The sequence below is a fragment of the Alligator mississippiensis genome, chromosome 2 (assembly GCF_030867095.1).
Source record: "Alligator mississippiensis isolate rAllMis1 chromosome 2, rAllMis1, whole genome shotgun sequence".
Lineage (NCBI taxonomy): Eukaryota > Metazoa > Chordata > Crocodylia > Alligatoridae > Alligator > Alligator mississippiensis.
Window position 1 is genome coordinate 211,439,300 of NC_081825.1, and position 21,965 is coordinate 211,461,264.

A 21,965-nucleotide genomic window follows, 5' to 3' on the forward strand; every position below is an offset into this window, starting at 1 on the left:
TCCAATAAAAATGGAATGAGATTCACCAAAGAGACATTCAACATATTTTATTAGGTAGAAATAATTAGCTACTGTACAGGAATGTAAAATGGAAATGATTGATCCATCTGCAGAAAAGGATTTGAGGGTTTATAGTGGATCATAAACAGAATACAAGTCAACAAGGTCATACTTTTGTGGCAGGGGCGACAACTACCATACTGATGCAAAGTAAAAACAGGGGTTTATATGCAAGATGTATGAAAAAGTGTTCTCATTTAATCCTGTTAAGGACTCACCGGGAACCATGTCTAGTTTGAGGTACTACATTTTAAGATAAAGATGGACTGATTGAAAAGAATCCAAAGGAGAGTCACAATAATAATTATATTTATAAAACATGACCTGTGATGAAACATTGAAAAAAAAGTGCAAAAGATTGCTGTAAAGCAGAAAGGTAATAACTTTTTCTCCATGCCCACTTAAGATAAGTCTAGTTGTAACTGGCTTAAATTGCAAAAAGGAGAGCATGTCCATGCAAGATGTTTACTAGGGAGCTGATTAATTAGCTCTGCAGTAAAATATCAGTGTCTATACGTACAGTGCTATTAGGCTGGGGTAAACTAATTAACTCTGCCATAGGATAGTACTGCCAGACACAAGTACTATCCTATGGTGGAGTTTTTACTCTGCTGCAAGGCACATGTAGACACTGATGGTGCTGGCTGGGGCACAAGGGTGCTACAGTGCAAGGGCTGCCTGCTGGCTAGCCCCACACTGTAGGTACACTCATGCCCCAGCCAGCTCATCTACAGCATGCTGAGCTGGGTTGGAGGAGCCCTGAGTTGGCAGACTGACTTCTGGGGCCAGCCTGCCACCCCTGCCCTATGTGCTGTGGTCCTGGGTGCACATGCAAATGTGGAACCTGAAAGCAATAAACTGCAGTGTGAACTATGCTGGAGTTTATTGCTCCACGCTAACTGCACATATAGACACGCCCAGATTATTTGACTACCAAAAGGATACAGAAGTACCTCAATAGATTACATAGGGGATGTGTCCAGATGAGCGTGCACATGCCTCTTGCCTCATCTCAAACCCCTTTGAGGTGGGGCAAGAAGCACATGCGAGAATGATAAAAATGTTCCCCGCGCTGCAAACATGCAGCACGTGGAGAAAATTAGACCCCTGAATATCCAGGGGTCAAAAAAAAAATGGAGTTCAAAAAAGCGGGCCAACCGGAGGCTAGATCCTCCACGGAGGTGCTCTGGCTGCCAGAGTGTCTCTGTAGTTGGCCCCTTCCCTGGTGCTAAAATGCACAGCCTGCCACATGTTCACCACCAGGGCTCCAGTGCTGGTAAGTAAGGGGTTGGGGAGGCTGGAGGGGGGACCATGGCGGGGGGGACCCTGATGGCCCTGCCTGCTTCCCCAGCCCCCCGACCCCTGTCCTGCCCAGCCCCTCCTCCTGCCTGCCCCCCCGAGGCCCCCAGTCCCCACCCCCCCTCCACCCCAGTGTCCTCATAGTTTTAAAAAAACAAAAAAACAAACCCCAGCACTTACCGGCAGTCTGGCTGCTGTCTGTGTCACTGGGGCCCCACCCACACACTGCAGGGCAGAGAGACAGCCCCAGCAGCCCCAGCCTGGGCCTTCCTGTCCCTCGGTGCCCTGTGCTGCCAGGGGGGCCTCTTCTAGGAGGCCCCAGAGCCCCCTAACCTCTGCTTCTAGGGTAAGCAGAGGCTTTTTTCATTTTTTTTCTTTTTCTTTCTTTAAAGTGATGGTGCCTGGGGTGGGGGGGGAAGCCATGGGGGACCTGGGGGTGCAAGTGCAGGGTGGGGTTGGGCAGGGCAGCCATTGGGGGGGTCTGGAGGAGTGAGGGGTGGGGCTGGGTGGGGCAGCCATTAGGGGGGCTGCAGCAGCTGGTGTGGGATGGGGCCAGGTGGGGCAGCAATTGGGGGGCTGGGGTGAGGTAATTGAGGGGCTGGGGTGGGGCATGTGGGGGTGGTAGCCCCTGCAGGAGCCATTTGGCCCCTGTTTGGGGGCTGTAACCCCTGTTGAGGGGCCATAACCCCTGTGGGAGGGCAGTAAAATATATATTCATGAATTCATGAAACCTGTATTTAGAGTTCACTTTATTATTATTATAAGAGACTTGCTTTAACACTGTAGATATATCAATAAAGCACTGTCCAACTGATCGCTGTCTCTGCCTCATTCTTTCTCTCTCTTTATAGTGGTCTTTTGTTTTACTTGTGGCGGAACATGGATTTTGGGGTATTTTACAGAGTGACTTGGGGATTTTTTTTATCAGGGATTTTGCAGTTTTCCAATAGAGAACACCAGAATTCCTGCTGGGGAGGCCAGTGGCAGGACCCTGCCTGCTCAGAGCTGGCACCTTGGACCCATCTGGCTGTGGCTGACCTCCTGGCCAAATGGGGCCAGGAGGACATGCTTTGACAGCTCAAAGCAAGCCACCACACCTAGAGCATCTTCTGGGCGATAGCTGCCCAGAAAGCCAGGCAGGGGGCACACGTGGCAGTAGTGCCGCACAGAGGCCAATCCTGCAACCACAGTCCACTGGCAGCTGGCCCAGAGGGGCAGATGCCTCTACTGGCTCTGCAGTTCCCATCCAGGTCTGGCAGGTGCACAGCAGGTCACAGCCAGGCAGCAATCCCACTGCCAGACTGCTGCAGTGGACAGAGGGTACAGGGAACTCTCAGGGCTGCTGCAGCAGTCCAGCTGGCACAAGAGGTAGTGTCCCCAGGTACCAATTGGCTGGGACCCAGAAGCTCCTGAGAGCAAGTAGCTAGTACACTCAGATATAACCAGACTATTTTGTTTCTGTAGTTTTCCAAACTAAATTGACTGAGGCAGACAGCTATAGTACAGGGATGGTCAACCTGTGACACAGGTAGCCTGTGTGTCTGGCACAGAAGAGATAGGGGGGTGAGAATAGGCAGCCTACTGGTTAATAGGGCAGGGAGAAGAAAGCAGAGCAGCAGCTTGAGACGGGCACAGGGCAGGAAGCAGAAAACAAAAAAGCAGATCAGGCAGGGAACATAAGGCAGAGTATCTAATCAGGCAGGGGAAGGGGATTAGACTGCCTGTTAGGGAGGGCATGGGGCCGTCGTAATTTGTGGCTCACCTGCCAAAAAGGTTGGCCCCAGCTGCTGTTGCATAAACCTTAATTTTAGGTAACAGAACCACCCCAACTACAATAAAACTAATCAGAAGAATGTATAGTGGCGATAACCTCCTCCACCCTGCTCTGTTTTTTTGTTGTTGTTGTTTTTTGTTTTGTTTTTTTTTAAGGTCACTCATCAGTTATGAAAGAAAGGAAGCAGATGGCAGGTGGGGAGAAAATAGGATGAGTGAGAGATGGAAAGTGATGATAAGACACAGTTAATGTATAAACACATGACACAAGTGGGAATACTCAGGTGCCACAGAGGGGAAAGAGTGAGTATCTTAAAACCATTCTACTAAATTTCCTTGTCACGGCAGAGTCCTCCAGGAGGGCCGTGATCTCCTCGAGGTCCCTCGCTCCGTGTCAAGGCCGGCCCAAGGCACCCTCTTATTCTCTCCTGCCACGTCTTTGATGTTACATATTATATATATATATATATATATATATATATATATATATATATATATATATGTTGGGAGGCTGCCTATGACTCCCTGGGCACGGCTACTCGGGACCTCTGTCCCCGTGTGTTCCTGGACCCCCTGGGGTCTCCCGGTGTAACAGGTGCTCCCCAGGCACCCTAGCCTTATGGGCTACGCGTGGCTCCTACCTCCCCTGATACCACGCCCCAAGCCTCGCAGATGTAATAGACATTGGTATGTCTGCACGCCCGCTTCCTGGGCCTCCTCTATAGTCTAGCCCACTCTGGGCTCTCTCTAGTACCCAGCCTCTCACTGGGACTCTCGTCCAGCCCACTCTGGGCCTTCCTCTCTGGCCACCGGTCTTTTGGGCCCACCGCATTACTACCCTCTCTGATACGGGCTCACCGCGCTGCTACTCCCCATCCTCTCGGAGCAACCGCAGCACCTTGCCCTTCTCTGGGACGCTGTGCCACTAACCCCTTCCATCAGGGTCCACCGTGGCACCCTGCCCCTGTCCTGGGTATCCCTGCAGTGCAGGCCTATTACCGGGTCCGCCCTGCCCGCTCTCGGGCTCTTCAATATCGCCCCGCTCTCGGGCTGGGGTCTATGCACCTCGCAAGTGATGCCCTTGCTGGCATCTGCTGCGCCCGTCCTGGGCTCCCTAATATGGCGCTCCCCCTCTTTAGGGCTCGCCATGCCCGCCTCGGGCTTCTCAATAAAATTTCCCCTCTCTCTGGGGCTGGGGTCTACGTACCCAGCACATAACCCGGGGTCTCTATTCCCCGTCCTCAACCCACTGGTTGCGCTCCTAGCCGCCAGTTGCTCCTGCACTGGCGCGTAAACTGCACCTTCACTGGCGCTGTAAGAATGATGCACCCTCCTGGCGCTAGACCGCGCCCTCACTGGCGCTGGGGCACCCCACCCCTATGAGGTCCCTATGAGAACACTGCACCCTCCTCGGGCGCTGGGGCCCCCACACTCCCGTGGGGCCCTTTATGAGGCCTCCTCCAACCCCTACAGCCTCACCCAAACCTCCGGTGTAACATTAAAGCCGAACATAAACTAGAGCCTCCTGGCTGTAACTCAAATATAAAGCCCCCTGGCTAAACCATAGTGCCCAATCCTCTCAGGGCTATCATGAGCTGTACTTGCAAATCAGGCTTCTTCCCCTATCTTGGCTGAGGAAGCTCCTGCCTCTCCGGCTGCTGGCAGTGAACTGCCAGCCTGGTCTCAGCCCTGAGCTTTATAAGGGCCAGGCCCTGCCCCCTACAGGCAGCTGGCTCCCCTTAGTTGCTCCGGCAACCCGCAGCTGCGCTCATTACCCGGGCAACCCTCAGCTGGGCTCGTTATGTCAGGCCAGGGCTCGCTCACTCGCTCCCTGGCAGTTTCTCCTCTCTAGGAGCAGGGGCACCGGGGTGCCCTGTGACATTCCTTCTAAGAGACATAGCTAAATCTCAGTCACTTGTTCCCTGTCCTGCTGTGTTTAACATACCAGCACAACAGGCTACTTCAGCTGATGAACAACTTCAAAATCATCCTTTTTTCAAACCAACTTAACTGTGATAAAGGTCTCAAACTTCCAAAATGACAAACTATCTGGGAAAACAAAACAGTTTCTCAAAAGAATGTCTATGGCACTGAATTCTCTATTATTTTTTTCACAGAGGTCTGATTGTAAGACTTTTCTGTTATGATCTAGGAGGTTTTCTTCCCCTTAAAAACAACCTTTGAGTTTATATATATATATATATATATATATATATATATATATATATATATATATATATACACATACACACACACACACACACACACACATATATATGTATGTGTATATATATATATATGTGTGTGTGTGTGTGTGTGTGTATAATATATTTAATGTGATGCATACCGGAGGGCTGAGTCCTGGGAACAAGAGACCTACTCCTCTATTGCTGTCCTATTCTGTGAACAGATTTTAAAGTTGGAAATGGCAAGGATCATTTTGAATACTGCTCTGCAAACTGACATCATTAATGGGAGACACTAATGCAATGAATAAAGTCAAGTGGCTCTAAAACCATTGAATCTTGTGACATGATATTATTGATAATATGAATGAACTCCTAGTGGTCCTATTGAAGTCAATGTAGTTTCTGACATTGACTTAATTACTGCCCAGTATGACCTCAGACATGTCCTTGCCTATTTTCTATAGTAGCTTTTTTATGTATCACTTAACTTAAGCCACCTGGTAAGAGAGTAGTAAGTTCCCTTCATGTTGGTTTGGGTCCTGCAAGGCTCATCCGACTCGTTAATCATATGCCCTTGCCTATGGAATAGAGTGCTATTAGTAGAGTTAGATGCAACACTACCCACACAGACCAGGGTCCAGTCACTGTCAGTAAATGGAAAAAAAAATTCAAAAGAGTTCCTAAATGTTATTGAATGTCAGTGGGAGTTAATCTCCTAAAAGCCTAAGCTACTTGTTCTTAGGCTTCTAAATCACTTAAGACGCTTGTAATTTTTTTTTGACATTGTATTATATTACCAGAGGAAAATAACTTGCTTGGGCACATAATATACCAGCTGAGGAAACACACTTTTTTCTACCCAGTTGAAAGACAGACATTTTCTTATATTTAAATATTTATTAATCCTAGAATGGTCAGATTGTCTTATACTGGTTTTCCTCCTGCTCCTGAGCATGCCCTTAAAAACCGATCTGAACGCAGTTCTTATGCATCTTGTAAGAAGTATGCCCTAACAGAGCTTAATTTTGACCAACTCCTATTGGTCAAACATGGAATGGGGGAGAGATCACAGGGTTCAATCTCTGTGTGCTGTGTATGCATTGTGTCTTCACAGTTCTTCCTTTCCAAAGCTAAGTGACTACTTCCACTGGTAGTATAAGATTTATGTATCCTTTAGGAAATTAAAAATTAAATGTGATTAATTATATATACACAATTAAATACAGAATGTAATTATATAAATATTAATTATTTAAATTGAGAAATCAAGTGAGACATCACCACTCTGAAAGAACTGTTGATTAGGGACAAAATTAAGTTATGAAAATTTGCTCCAATGGTATTTTTTATTGGGCAAAACTATGTTCGTATACATATAAGGGTTGTGTTTTAGAATCACATAGCTTATGTTTCCTTTACTTCTCCTATGAGTGTTTATTAGCCTATATTTTTTGCTTACTTGGATACTAATTAAATCTGAAAACTTCTGCCAGTGGAGTCATGTCTATTAGATCTGAATGTCTACAATATTTATGTTTAGGTGTTTCATGGGCTTTTATTGCATCAGGAAGAAATTTGGGACAAGAAATTAGTATGTGAACCTATATACCACAGTATGTTGTTAAACCATTAAAAAGCCCATGATACGCACCAAATACAAGTATGAATACCAAAGTCCGTACATAATTGTTCTGATGACAGTTATTTAAGCACTAATAAAATTCTCTACAAATAAACCCAATTTATTTTACACAAGGGTAAATGTCACTCAAGGATTTTAACACTTAGCACCTTATTTTCTTATTGAAAGTATCACATAGGAAAATGGGCAGATATGAACATACATGACTCATTCTGACTTCCATTAGTTTAACTTTTAGGGCATTTCTGGAACAAATACCCTGCTTACAAATTCAAAAGTTACTATCCCAGAATATTTTGTAACAATAGTTTAAAATTCTCTACTTTTGCAAACATTCCTATGGGTAATTAGTCACAGAAAAGTAGAGACCTGCTCTCCCACCCCTTCCTTTCTCCCCCTCTCCCCATTGTGAACATTGTGAACCTCATTAAGGATTCAAATAAATATTTGCAATTTTTCTTTTCAGTGTTCACTAGACTCAAGTATTTACAACCATTTTGCATATTTGGTGCTTGTATAATAAAACTGACATTTGAGACTTTGAGTAATGTGCTCAAAGCCATGCTACAGAAAAGTCAAGCAATAGATGACACAAACAAGAACAATGTCAGAGTATCATCATCAAGATGATAAATCCTTAAAAGGTCAAAAAAGCTGCAAGTACACTAGATGTATTTCATCAAGAAGTGTGAAAGCAATACTATTCTTTCACAGACAGGAAAGCTAAAGAAAGGCTACCTTGTGTACCCCTTAATCACATTAGTGACTACAGTGGACCTGCTTGTGAGAACAATGGCTCCCTTATCACACCATGCCCCAAAAGAAAAAAATACATTAAAAGCAACAATCAGTCCTACCCGCAAGTACCAAGCTTAAAACAGAAAGATCAATATTCATCAGTTCCTATTCCATACCATCAGTTCCTATTCCCTACCTATTCCCTACCATTGTACCAGGTACATTTATCTGGTCTTAAAAGCTCAGTAATTTAGAGAAAGATAACTTCCACTGATGGCATGTTGGTAACTTGTTGAGGGAAGCACCATGCATTACTTGTAAAAACATTCATTACATGGTGATGCATAGCATACATTTTATGCTATGCATAGATACAGGCTGCATAATAGATGGAAAATCTTGTCTTAAAGTTAGATGAAATTGCTTCTCATCTCTAATTGTTTTAATATTTCATTAGAGCACTGCACAATACTTTTGTATTATAAAAGCAGGTGTCTATATGCAGGTGGTCAGAGGCATCTCTATGGTTTGTCAAACTGGTATGTTTTGAACTGAATATTGCACAATAAGGATAATATCTAAAATCATTCTTTTCTTTAACTGGAAAGTACTACACCTGCAAGAGAAGTGTTTGATAAAGTACTGGACAATCAATTGAAACAGAAGATTCCAGTTACTTAATGTACAACTGAGAGGAAAAAACCCACAAACCTGCTATAGTAGAAAGCTCTTTGACATTATCAAGAATCGTATTACATGTGTGTGTTCCTTGGATGGAAAGTGTAGGTTTGAGAGAAATTAATAGCTACCAATTTCTAATATGTAGTGCTCAGTTTGTTATGCTTGAGTTTTGAGTTGATATAGAATGACATACTTTAATGGGGTTCTGATAATAGTTTACAGATTATTGAACTGTTTACATAGATCAGTTCAGAAATATAGAATACCAAAGGATTTTCTCTGAACTTCACTCATTGCAAGCATGGAATCATACTCACTTTGCCAGGGGTAAGTTACATCCATAATAGTCATATGAGCCTATGTATTCCTTTCTTATGAAACATAGAAAAGACAATGGCAGCCCTAAAGCCCTCTTTCTGATGACTCTCGTTACACACTAATTTATCAAAAGTCTGAATATTTTTGCCTGTGAACTTCTAATCATTTTCATGAGTTTCATATTATCATATAGCCAAGGCAGACATCCCCCAGCTAGACACTCCCACTTATGTTGATCAGAGGATGTTGTCTCTGGGACATCTCCCTCCCTGTCTGTTACCCCATTGCAGAAGCAGCAGCTCATGATCCAATTACCTTTGGGCTCTATAGGCTGGCACTGACCTTCTCAGAGCCCCACTAGCTTAAAGCAGGACTATCCAGCTTGTGGGCAGACATCACTATCAGCTGTATGCCCCACCTCTCTCACCGCCCCCCCCCCCCCGCAGTCACAGAGCTGTTGCTGGGATATAAGCGTCTCCCAGTGCTGGCCCCAGGGTACAGAGCTGGCACTGGGAACTCCCTGCTAGTGGGGGCTGGACTACTCATTGCCCACTCAACCAATGCTCATGGAGCTGAGTAGGGAACAAACTTCCCAGCCTGTTCTTCACACAGCTCTGTGCTCATGGAGCTGAGTTCAGGACAGGCTCCCCGTCCTCCACCCCCTGTCATCATGACTGTCATCATAATGATAATGTGCAGACTTTGGCGCAGGGGCAGGTCCCAGGCCTGTGCCCCAATTGAGTGATTGAGGCATAGGGCTTGGAAAAAGCTGCAGGGGCGGGGTAGGTCACAGCCCGCTGCCCCAATCTGCCAATGGGGCAGCTAGCAGTGAGCCTGCTGTCCCACCAGTGGAGCAGCAAATTTTCTCCCACTTCCCTGCATGTGTAGGCACCTGCCTGGGAGCATTTACTCATGAGCAGTTTACTTACAAGTACACTGATCCCAGATCAAATGCATGTATAGATGCGCCCACCTACTCCTAAAGCTCATAGTTTTTTTCCCATCTTCCTGGTCCCCAAAATGAAGCTGAGAGAAGCTCTTTATAACCTCCAGTCCTCTTTATTAGGTGACCCTGTCTCAGCCTTGTTACATGGTCAAAGCACTCATAAGGTAATCTGTTGCTTAGTTACCACTTCTGAAACCTTGTCCAAGGATGTTCCAATTAAATTACCAATTACCTGAGTATGATGAACTTATATCTTTAGCTCTGTACCAGTTGCAAAAATGTCTACTATGACCTCCTGGGGTTTTTAGTTCAATAAGGAAGTAAAGAAAGCACAAAAGAAAAACAAGCCCTGCATTCAAACTGTAATTTTGCAGTTTAATGCAGATAAACTTGAACAGACTTCCTATATGAAACAATACTTAGAAAAATCCCCAAATTATCACAGTACAGTTTGAGATGCATTTTCAAAAAAGAACTGATTTCCTTTCAAAATCTAGCAGTTTGTTGTATATACTTATTCCTGTATATCCAATACCTTGTGTCTTTTTTCAGTCTTTCCTGAAAAAAATTTTGCAACAGAAATAGGCTTTATTGACTTGCATTATGTTACAACAGAGACCAGGCAAAGCGATTTGTACAAATATAAATAATATATATTCTAAAATGATTATTTTTTGCATAAATTCACCTGACCACATTCTTTTCCCTTTGTGTTTGTTATGTATAAACACAATAGTAATCAATTTTTACTGGCACACACATTTACAGGAAGCTAATTCCAGTGATGCATGAACAAATAATCACAGGAATTGAATTTCAAATTTGTTTGTGTAAGTATTTGCTGCTGAAAGTATTATACACTCTTCCAGAGCCAGGGATTACAGACAATGCCACCTGAGTCATCTCAGCAATCATTACTAACAGCTTGAATTTCAAGCATTTACAATGAATCCACAGCTTAAAATATATAAAAAGATCAAATACATTTGGAGAAAACCTCCAAATAGTCAAAGAATATCCTTGTCTACATATTTCAGATGTGGTTTAATCACTCACCTCTAATTATAAACTATGAATCAGAAAGCATCCCAGACTTTTCCTGCTCTTCCAAGACCCAGCCTTTGAGAATACTAATAAGTAGTAGTGCACCTGCTCTGGGGTAGCAAATATATTTATTTGTTTTTATCAGTCTGTTGAGGCTCTAAGCAGGTTGGTACAGTAACCATTCCCTCTTCTATATATGGCATATAACTCAGCACCTTGTCTAACTGCAACGAGTACCAAAAAAAAAAAGGTATAATTCTATTTATTTTAATGGGGCACTAGCAACAATATAACTAAGATTACCTTAGTTTTTAGTACCTAATTTTTCAGATGCTCTAAAAGCCGCAGGCTTATTCAGGTTGCCTTAAAAACTGTTCTGCATCATGGGTGTCTGGTGTAAAGATAGTGGTTCAGATTTGAGATTGTTATAGCATGGTATCTCTGAAATGGAGTCTTCTAAAATATCTTAACTTTAACTCCCTTAAATGACTTAGAATCATCGGTTTATTCTCCCTGTCTATATAACTGTTTCTATCATCCCCCACATTCCATTCTTTTTTGTTAAAACTCACCTGCTGTATTTAACATTAAATTAGACCCTGATCTTGTCTAGATTTATACAATGCCTAATCATATGCACAATGCCTAATCTTATGCAGGTACATCTACATGTGAATTAAGGCAAAAAAATAAGCTCTGGCACAGTTTGTACCAGAGTTTATTCCTCCCAGGCACAGCATTTATATCTGTGCCTGGGACTGCAGCATGTTGAGCCAGGGTGGAGCAGCCCCAGGCTGGCAGGGGCTGCATGGGACAGCCCCAGGCTCCAGGTAGCAGTGTCAGGCGGTGGAGGGGATGGCTGGGGCATGAGGGTGCTATAAGGTGGGGCTATCCAGCAGGCAGCCCCTGCACTGTAGCACCCTCATGGCCCAAGCAACCTTGGTTGCTATCTATACGTGCATTGTGGCAGCATAAATTACTCTGTACTATCCTATGGCAGAGTTCATTAGTTTACTGAGCCCTAATGTGGGCGCACACTGTTACTGTGGAGCTAGTAAGTCTGCTCCTCAGTAAAGTGCATGTGTAGATGCAACCTCTGAGTAGTGTTTCCAGTTGGAAAGGGATTATTCACAGTGCCTGCCGTTAAGAATGTGCTTAAATCTTTGCAAAATTAGGACATGAGAATATAAATTCTTTGTATTCATGTATTTCTATGTGCACTGAAAAATGAGAAGCCAATCCAGTTGTGGGTACTGAGTACAGTAGAATCTGGATTATCAAATTGGTTTGCAACCAACTTAGTTTGCAGTAGTTTTCTACTAAGAAAACCAAATTAAGAATAAAATGCTTAGCTGTTTGCTGTCCCTTTTACTTCAAAGGGTGCAACTTCTCCAATCAGAAGGAGAACACCCATAGACCCATGCAGCTGATTAGGGAAAATGGACCCTTTGAAATAAAAGCTGCAGCAAGCAGCTAGAGAGCCTCAGCAGTCCCATGCAGCTGTTTGCTGTGGCTATATATACCTTTGACTGGTTTGCAAATCTGAATCTTTACAGGGAAATTACTACTGCAATAAGAATAACAACCAAATAACTTTCCATTTCTGGAAGCTTCCCTTTTGGACCAAAAACCTTAAATGTAAATAAATACTTTTGAATAATCATCTGAGAATGAAGCTGGAATAAAAACAAAGCAGAGGCCTTAAAGCTTGCTCAAAACAGCTTGGCTGCCAAGCTTAATATATTCAAAGTGCCTAAGGTACTGTATCTGTCTTAAAGCAAGTTAATCTCTTTCCTGGATTGTGCATATTTAATAAGACATTTTAATGGACTGGAACTAAAGGAGATAGTTATAGGACTGGTCAGCTAAACCTACTGTTCTATAATGGGCATGGCTACAAAAGTGTTTCCCTGTATTGAAGGTGGCATTTACACAAATGGAGAAACACTTACACTACCAGAAATTGATTTTCCCCTTTAATTTAATACTCAAAAGGACAGGGTGGTAGGTGACAATAGTGATAGAAAAGAAATAAACAAAGACTGACTTGGTGGAACAAATGTGAAGTTACTAGACTTGAAGTCTGCTGAACAAACCAAACTTAATACATGCTTCAGATCAGTGTCATGTCAGGACTGAACCTGCTCTTATCAAAATAAATGCAAGTTTTATTATTGATTCCCATAGGATCAAGACCCATTATTTATAAAATTCCCTTTTTAAAATGTCCTTCAGGATTTGTGATTTGGAAATCTTATTTCCTTTTGATGCTAAACTTGTTTAATAATGGTGTAAAAGGCAGATCTAAATTGATAAACAGGGTGCTTAAACAACATTTAGATTCAAAGCATCAAAGTTACAATGAGTGATCAAGATCAACTCTACTCTAGCTGTAGCAAAACTGCCTAAGGCACCTAAATTCATTCAGCACCGCCCCCCCTCTCCCCACCTGTTTTTCTCCTGTGTGTCAGGGTGTTTGTAATTAAGCCTTCTCAGAGGCATTGGTTGTTGGCTACAACCAAAACTGTGGAGTTCGACTGGGGTGTGCCAATGCACCTGCCCACAAGGTTGTGTGGGGAAGAGGGCTGCCCATGTATGCTGTGCAGTGATGGGGAAGGCTGCCCAGGGGTGGGTGGTGGGGGTGAGCTTTGCTTTGTAACCCATGCAGGATGTGACCCTCAGCTGCTGAGAATTTGGACAGTCTTGGCACAATGACTCAATAACTATCCCTATTTCTTCATTTATGATTCCAAATAGAATACTTTTTGGGTCATGATTCTCTGTGGACGAGAACTTTATCATTACCCATTTATTTCCCATTTATTTCAGTTCAGTGGCAGGGTCAGGACATGTCATCATTGGCAATCCCTCACAGTTGATGACTGTCTTTCATGATTGCCTTATATGTGGGCCTGAAGATGAATGAAAAGGCCAATCTGGGATTGACAGGTTCCATTGCAACTCAGGCATGTGTTTCTGTGTGGGGTGGGTAACTCCTGATTCAGTATGTGACAAATTGTTTCTGTCACTCCTGCTTTTCCGTCTCCTGTTCTTATTGTGAGATTTCAAAGTAATGAGATCCGTACAGAAAACTCTTACTCCATTTGGGGTGGTGCTGGGCAATAGTCTCCCACGAATTGATGTTAATCTTACATTTTTTCAAGTTGGCCTTGAGGATGTCCTTGAAGTGTTTTCTCTGTCTTCCTCTTGAGTATATCCCTTGACACAGCTGAGAAAATAAAATTTGCTTTGGGAATCTGGAGTCAGACATCTGCATGACGTGGCTGCCCCAGCGAAGCTGATGTTGGATGTTCATCGCCTCAATGCTCCTGGAGTTTGATTGTGAGAGGACGGTAAGATATATATAGAAAGGTTTATGTTGTTCCCAGCATTATTCCTGCAGCTGGTGAGCAGTGAAGACCATGTCAGCTGTGCTTCTTGATGCTCTAAACCCACCCTGAGATTCTGGGACAAACTCTTTAGTAAGTAGAAGGAAATGGTTCAGGAGGGTTCTTGCAGTGACCTTTTCTGTGGTGGGTAGCAAGCAAGGCAATCCCTCTGTAATTTCCACAGTCAGACCTGCCTCCTTTAAGATTGTCATGATCATGTAGTCCCTGAGATTATCTGGGATTTCCTCATCGTTCCAGATCCTTAAAATGAGTGCATGGAGTTTGTAGACTATTTAAACCTGTGCATGCTATAGAAATAATATATTGTAAAAGTCTTTCCAATTCTATGCATACCCATGTAACTATGTGTAGCTTGCACTTGTTTACTTATTATCATTTTAACCAATACAGCAGTAGTGGTTCTGGAGATAGCAGACAACTATGTTATGCAAATCAGAGTTGTGATTAACTCAAAACCACTCTCATGTATATGATATTCCTTTTATTTCAGAAACAGACTTACAACATTAAAAATAAAAAAAATAAAAAATATTGGATTACATCACCTTGCCAGACAGTTAAAAAATTAGTAATTTTTAAATTACAGTCCAACAGTAATTTTTAACTCCAGCAAATCTCAAAGTATCCTTAATTTGGCCTATATAGTGGTTTCATATAATTTCTTGTCATAGGAACTTTGAGATTGGTTTTTTATTAGGTTTTTAATGAGATAACTTGTGATAGAATGATGCAGCAAAAAAGTTAAGACACAGTCACCAAAGTCTTTTTTTCCTCATGAGGTTAGCATAGGAAAATCATATGATCAGGAAACTTTCAGGCTCAAGCTAGGATTGCTACATTAGATTTCGTTAGACCACAAGTCCTTCTATTCCAAAATCTTCACTCCACTAGTGGCCAGAAGCAGGTGTCCAGAAGGAAATAAAACAAGTATTCCAAAAAGCAATTATGGGTTAATCTGACACCAGGGAATGTTTCTGCCTAACCTCATTAGTCATAGATTGCTTTATGCCCTGAAATAAAGAGGTTTATATCGTTTTGTGACATCTGTGTGACATTTTCAACTCTGCTAAAGGCATCTTTGTCACTGTCTCTCTCCCAAACAACCATCCTTATAAAGGGCAAAATTTCAATCTTTTTGTCCATATCTTGTCACAGTTTAGCGGAAAAAAAACATTCTGACAGGATTTAGAAATCTAACACATATTAACATCTTCATTGCTATTCAAAGCCATGTGATCCATAACAGCATGTTTGTGAAAACTAAAGCAAAACAATGACAGATTGTAGTTGTGGTAATGGGTTTGAAATAATAGAAGATCCCTGAGCAAGCAGCACCATCTGCTGGATTTACAGAGGAAAAGAAAAGCTGATATTTCATGCTAAATAAGTTAGATTTTAAAGAAACAAAATATCATGCCTACATAAATACCATCATGACTAATGTGCTCCAAATGAAGTGATAATGAATTGCCACCTATTTTAAAATGTTGCCAAAAATGTGCACAGAGCTGGAATGTCAAAATTACACTCCTTGTTAGAGCAGATGCTCAAAATCCACTACACAACATTAATCATATTAATAAAAACCTGTCAGGGTAATACATTTTTTTAAAAATATGTGCAGTTGCTGATAATACTGTTGAAAAGAAACTGCTCAGTCACATTATGGAGTAATTTTTTAAAAGGTAGATTACATAATTAACTAATGCAATCTCTCTGTTTCACCATTACTGTAAAAACTGTCTTCTGTTATGAGCCACTAGGCATTAACCTTCTTCACCCCAGTGTCAAGATGTACTTGGCAGGCAATTAGCAAAACCCAGTGCTTTGTGTAATTGAGAAAAGCACCCTTAACCTAGATAAGTTAAATGATCACTGCTATACTATTCATTTGAAGGTGAAATTTCCCTGATTCAGGCAGCCAGCTGAAGGCCCTTTATAACATCCATACTCATTAAAGGGGCCTAAACATTGCTGTACAAATCCAGAACCCTACCAGATGTTACTGAAATTGTCTCTAGACTACTCCTAAAACAGCAAAGCAGAAGACCAGTTTGGGGTCAAGCTGTGTGAGAAGCAAAGTGGTAATAGATTCAAACATGTAGAAAATCAGTGGTTGTTGTTCCACGGGCTGGAATAGCAGCAATATGGCCTCTGCACAGGCCCTGAGCAGGGGATGGATTTTCCATATTCATATGTCATGGCGCGGGATCCCCTAGGGCTCTGTGACTGTCTCAGTTCCGCCCTGCTGGTGCCTTCCTTTCTCACCTTGTCTTGTTGGTACAACTAATAAATAAGAAGGCTGCCCATGAGTGTCTGTTCAGTCATGGTCCTGGTGGACCCCACTGGACCTTGTGGGTTCTTGGACCCCTTTCTGCGTCCTGCTCTGAGTAGATGCCTAACGGGACACCCTAAGCCTTATGGGCTAGGTGTGTGGCTCCAAAACCTTCCCTTTACCACAGTCCATGCCTTGCAGATGGTATTTAAACGTTGTCCCACTTGTTGAGGCCTCAGTTTAGCTCAGCCTCCAGATGTCACTGGGCCCTTGGCCCCTGGAGTTGCAACCTCTCTGGCGCTAGGCTCTCTGCAGCCCTGTCTCTGCACCCTCCCCCAGGGCTGGGCTCTTTGCAGCCCTGCTATGCTTCCACTGGTGCTGGCGCTCTACATGGTCGTGTGCCCCAATGAGGCCTCCTCCTCCCCAATTAGCCTCATCCTGGTCTACCGGTTCAAATAACAATGTAAATATGAGGCCCCTCTGCCCCTTCTCCCTCAGCAGTGTGTGCCTCCTAGCCTCAGGTACTTTAGGAGCTCCTAGAACCCATCAGTCTTACCAGCAGCAGAATAGGCAACCCAGCATTTCCAAATAGCTTTTTCTGCAAGAGCTTATTCCCCCTAGTGCCAGAGAGCTAGCTCCTGCCAGCCCCAAACCTTGGGCTTAGATGTGTCCAGGGCCCTGTCTCTTTCTGGTCAGCTGACTGGGTGCAGGTGCTAGTTAGTTCCCTCATAAGCCCGCTGTCAAGGCTACCTGTAGCTGTGGATCACTGCCTAGCTCTCAGGGCTCTTTAGCTCCACTGCTTCTGCTCTTGAAGGAGCCCTGAGACGTCATGCTTCATTCACATGGTGTCTACACTGTTGATTCACTTAGTATCATGAAGAAAGAGGGGACATTGACATTAAGTGAAATTCTTGAGAGCTGCCACTGATTTAGATGCATAACAACAATCTCAACTCCTGTTATCATTCGACAGAACTAGGTATTTTTAAGACATCTTAAAACTCGTCCCAAGATGTCACAAGCAGAGACCCTGAAGTCAATTAATACACCTGAAGTCAATTGGCTTTTATGAATTATGGGGCCCTTTAAGAAAGAGTGTGCTCCCATGGGACAGTTTGGCACTGGAGCAGTGCCATATACTTAGTATGCAGTCTGATCTGTAATGCCAGTAAGTGTAAAGTGCTTGTAAATGCCAAAGTTGTGAATGCTCCATCTCTGGAGACTAGATCAAAGAAGCAGAAAAAAGATTGCAGGGAACAACCCTGGAGTAGTAAGAGGCATGAACTACATGACTTAATAGCTCTTTACCCTCTCATAAAGATTACTAAAAAATATAGCTAAGATTAGCTAAAATATATTTTTCAAGGAATGTATCACGGAGGAATTAGGGAGTTGATCAATTTACTGTGTGTTTGTTCATCTTTGAACAACAAACTTTTGTGAAAAGATCACACACAGATTCACAACAGAATAGCAACAGAAATTCTTGGAAATGTTTCACAAAGGATTTTCTGTTCATTTATTTTCATAAAACAGTTTGCTTATTCTTCCTCCTTTGCAGAGATGACCTTTATAGCTCCATAAACAGTGACTGCTGTCATTCTTTACATAGCACCATTTTTGTACAAGTTTCTTTTTGTAAGAAGTCACCTATGAGACTAGACCCTACAGTTCAGGAATTCTTTCAAAATATGGCAGGGCAAATCCCTAAATACCTTTCTAGTAGCTTTTAAACTAAACTACTCCCTTAAGCCTGGACAAACTGTCATCCTAAAATGGTCTACGTTTTGTTTTCCACACTCAACTTTGTTTCTTACTAGGTCCTGCTGTCAAATACCCATTCTCCCCACACCATAACAATATTCTCTCCAACACAGAAAATGTTTCTCAGAAACATACTTTGGCACTGCTGGATGCAGAAGATTAGACAAGATAAATAATTTATTTATTGTAGAGTGGATATCTGATAGATTGAACATGGGATTTTGAGCCAGTAATTCATGAGTTCCAATTAGATGTATTGGAAAAAAAGAGGTGTTTGGCATTGGGTAAGCAACCTCACCAGTACTTAGTTAGTACTTTTTTTGCAACGGGACTTAGTTCATCCCGTTGCAAAAAAAAGCTAGTAATTCTTCAGTTCCACAGTACTTTAGGATTTCAAAAAAATACCTTTCCAAAATGATGGAGAGATGGCTAAACACTGACTTACAATTCACCATGCTAAGGGGTACAGAGCTCTCAGAGGAAGCAACATAGGCCAGAACTGTCTAGCTACAGCTCTGTGTGCACTCCCTCGAGTAATTCCAGATTTGGTGTTAAGTGAAGAGGAACATATGGCCATCCCACCACTTTCATTTCATTCTTCACCTCCCCCATGCATCAGATTCTTCTCTCAATAAATGCCAATGAAAGGTTTGCTGGATGACTTCAGAAAATGCAGGAGCATGCTCCCAACCATATCCATAGAAAATAACAGGGTACCATTCTGAACATCAGAGGTGTCTTGGCACATATGTCATGAGTGTTGGGAATAAACAGGAAGAACTTGAAATCTTAGGACATAATTGTGACTTAATTGGTAGCACAAAGCTTTAATAGGATAAAACCTAGCACTGGAAATACTAGTATAGAGAATATTGTATTTTCAAGAAGGAGAAACAGGAAAAAGGATTAAGGGTTGCATTGTAAATGAAGTATAATATATGTGCTCTGAAATTTATACAAATGTGAAGGCAAAGTTGTTGAATACCACTGTATGTCCCTGGCTGAAGGTAAAAAGGAGCACTGTCACAGTGAACTACTATAGACTACAGGTCTACTATAAAATACTAAATCAAGAGAAGGATGTGTGTAACAGGGAAGCAGTCCTTTTCCTAAGGGGAGCAACACTAAAATTAAGAACACCTGAGGAGGCCATGAGGGGCAGAGAGGGAGGAACAAAACAAGACACACTGGCAGCAAGTTCAAAGCTGATTGCCAATACTATAGATAACCAGCAGATAAAAGGAGGATCCGCCTGAGAGTTCGGCCTCCAGTAGGTGATGAGCAATGGACTGAGAGATTGACTGCGAGTGAAGTTAAAGTCTTCAATGGGAAGATGCTGGATAAGTGAGAGAAGGATATGCTACAAGAATCGACCGCAAGGCTGCGAGAGTGGTAGGCATTTATGCTGTTCCTTACCTGAACGGGCTGTAGCTTCTTCCTCAGAGCGGGGCAACACAGAGGTGCAACCTGAAATAAAAGAAAGTGGGAGACAAGTCAGAAGAGAGGACGTAGGTTGACTGATGTACCTACTGACTGGGCCAAGGGGTAAAACTCGCAGGGCATGTTATTGCAATTTCTCCATAAATACGGAAGTAATCGGCAACATCACCTTGTTACTGAGTAAAAGAGATCACTGAGAACTCGTTTCACTTGTGTTTCATTTCTATTATCTCCCATCAAGGTGTGGCAGGTAAATTTGCCAGGGAGGATGATTAACTGATGAAAGAGCCTGATAACAATGTGAATGAGGTATTGTTAGGTTTCTTTGTATTTTATGTTTGTTACTTTTTCAGGAAGGGAGCTTGGAGAGTTGATCAATTAAAAGAATCATCTTGTGGTCCTGGGTAGGAATTGTAATTACCCAGGTATCTGTAGGAAAAACAATATGTTCTTAGAAACATGCCAAGTACCAAACATACCAAGTTAGAAACAACCAAGTTCTTAAAAATGTTTGGGGGGCAACTTTTTGCTGCAGAGTTTGGAAGAATTTAATAGAGGGGCGACTATTTGGAATTTGGACCTATTAAGAGAAAGTGATCACAAAACAGAGGTTATGGCTAGATAAAGATGCTACACTTAAAGCGCTTGTGGTGGGCTACCCAGTGGAGGCTTGGCCCAGAGATTTGAAAAATTCAAAAATGATTGGTGGGAGGGGAATTTCCTTTTCCCCACCAGTCAAGCCCCAAGAAAAGGAGTGGGCTTGTCCCCCCTCATCCAAGGGCCAGGTAGGGAAACCAGACCTGAGAGTAGACTCACCTCTTATGTCGCTTGATTGGTCCTGACAGTCACCTGGAGGGGGATATAAGGGGCAGTGCGCCTGACCCTGGAGAGAAGAGATCGATGAGGGGCAAAGAAGAGGGGCCTTGAAGAGCTGGTGAGAGTTTGCCAGTCAGGGAGGAGCAGTTGCCTCAGAAGAGCCCCGGTGCAGGCGACAGCCTCGGACCTGCAGGCAGCAGCTAGGCTGGAAACCCAGGCAGCATTTCCTTTGGTGTGCAGGCTGGCATGGAGGGAATCCCCAGCAGGGACCCCGGCCTCGGAGCTGCAGGGGCAGCTTAACTGGATACCCGTAGCTGTTGTTTCTCTTCGGTGTGCAGGGCAGCGTGCGGGAAATCCCCAGCGGGGAACCCCAGCCTTGGAGCTGCAGGGGTGGCTCAGGGTTCCAATTCCCTGGAGAGAGGATGGGCAGTGTGGTGTGCAGTCCCCTCAGCATGCAAAGGTTCCCTGAAGGACAAAAGCCTGAGCTACAGCCAGCAATTCTGGTTTTGATGGTTTAGGGGGGAAATCTCTGCTTGCTACACTGGAGACACAGGTTCAATTCCTGGGCCAAGCAACTGAGTGGTGAGTTGATTGAAGAAGGAATCCTCACCTGGGAGCTGGCTTTCCTCAGCTGTTTTCTCCCTGCCCCTCCGGGGTACCTGCATCTCATATTTTGTTAACCTGCATCTTATATTTTGTGAAACCCTGCACCTCAAGATTCTTGTTGATTTGCCTCTGCTAGATGTATAGCATAAAGATCCCTTTACTGAATCCCTTCTTGTTCTCTTGCACCCATTGCCCCCCACCCCCTCCCATCTGTGGGTCATATCTTTCCCTGGTTCTTTCCCTACTAAACCCGTATATGGTTAAGTTCCAACTGGTCTTGGCTCTACTCTATAGGGGACAGGAGGGGAGCAGCTGTGACTCTGCTGGGATTGCTCTGAGCCATATCATTTGTGTCCATGCTTTAAATGTGCAGAAAGCACTTCACAGCCATAACAGAACAGATGTTCATGGTACATAAAGAGCTTTAAAAATGGTGGTTCCCACTCAAGGTTAACTCTGGATGGATATGTGCTAATGTGGCAGAGCACCTTTGGTGCCTGCCACTTTAAGGGCCACAGCAGGCATCAAGGCAGCTGGCAGGTGTGTGCCAGAATAATGAGGCAGTCACATGACTGCAAGAGGGACCTGGGATTGGAAGAGGGGGGCAGAGCAGCCTCCATTTTAGATCCAGGCCCTCAGGGCTGAGACAGAAATTTGCTGCTAGGAGCTGGAAGAACACTACCTTGCTGGAGTTGCTGCTCATGACATCTTGGAGGTAAGGGCAGAAGCTATGGAGATGGCAGGAAGCTCCTGGTCCTGGGGCTTGACTGAAAACTACACCCTGCTGGGGAAGAGTGACTTGGTGGGACTATCCATGGCAGGGAAGTTCCCCAGAAATGCCAGGCCAGCTGCCTCCCCAGTAAAAGGTGGGTAGGGGCACCTTATAACCCCAGCCTCCAGAATTTAGTGGGATGTTGAGCAAGCAGTGGGGCCAGGCACATCTCTGGACACCTGAGCCCATGGG

The 21,965-nt window shown here is 43.5% G+C and overlaps 1 long non-coding RNA gene across 1 annotated transcript in view; it reads right to left on the reverse strand.

Annotated features, from left to right (window-relative positions):
• Positions 1-21,585, reverse strand: part of LOC109280549 (uncharacterized) — a 63,300-nt gene extending 41,715 nt beyond the window's left edge. Inside the window, exons 1-2 of the long non-coding RNA XR_002086921.2 lie at positions 20,396-21,585; positions 19,556-19,606 (exon numbers count right to left, since the gene is read on the reverse strand). This is a non-coding gene — a long non-coding RNA (uncharacterized LOC109280549). The remainder of the gene's footprint in view (positions 1-19,555; positions 19,607-20,395) is intronic.
• Positions 21,586-21,965: the final 380 nt, after the last annotated feature.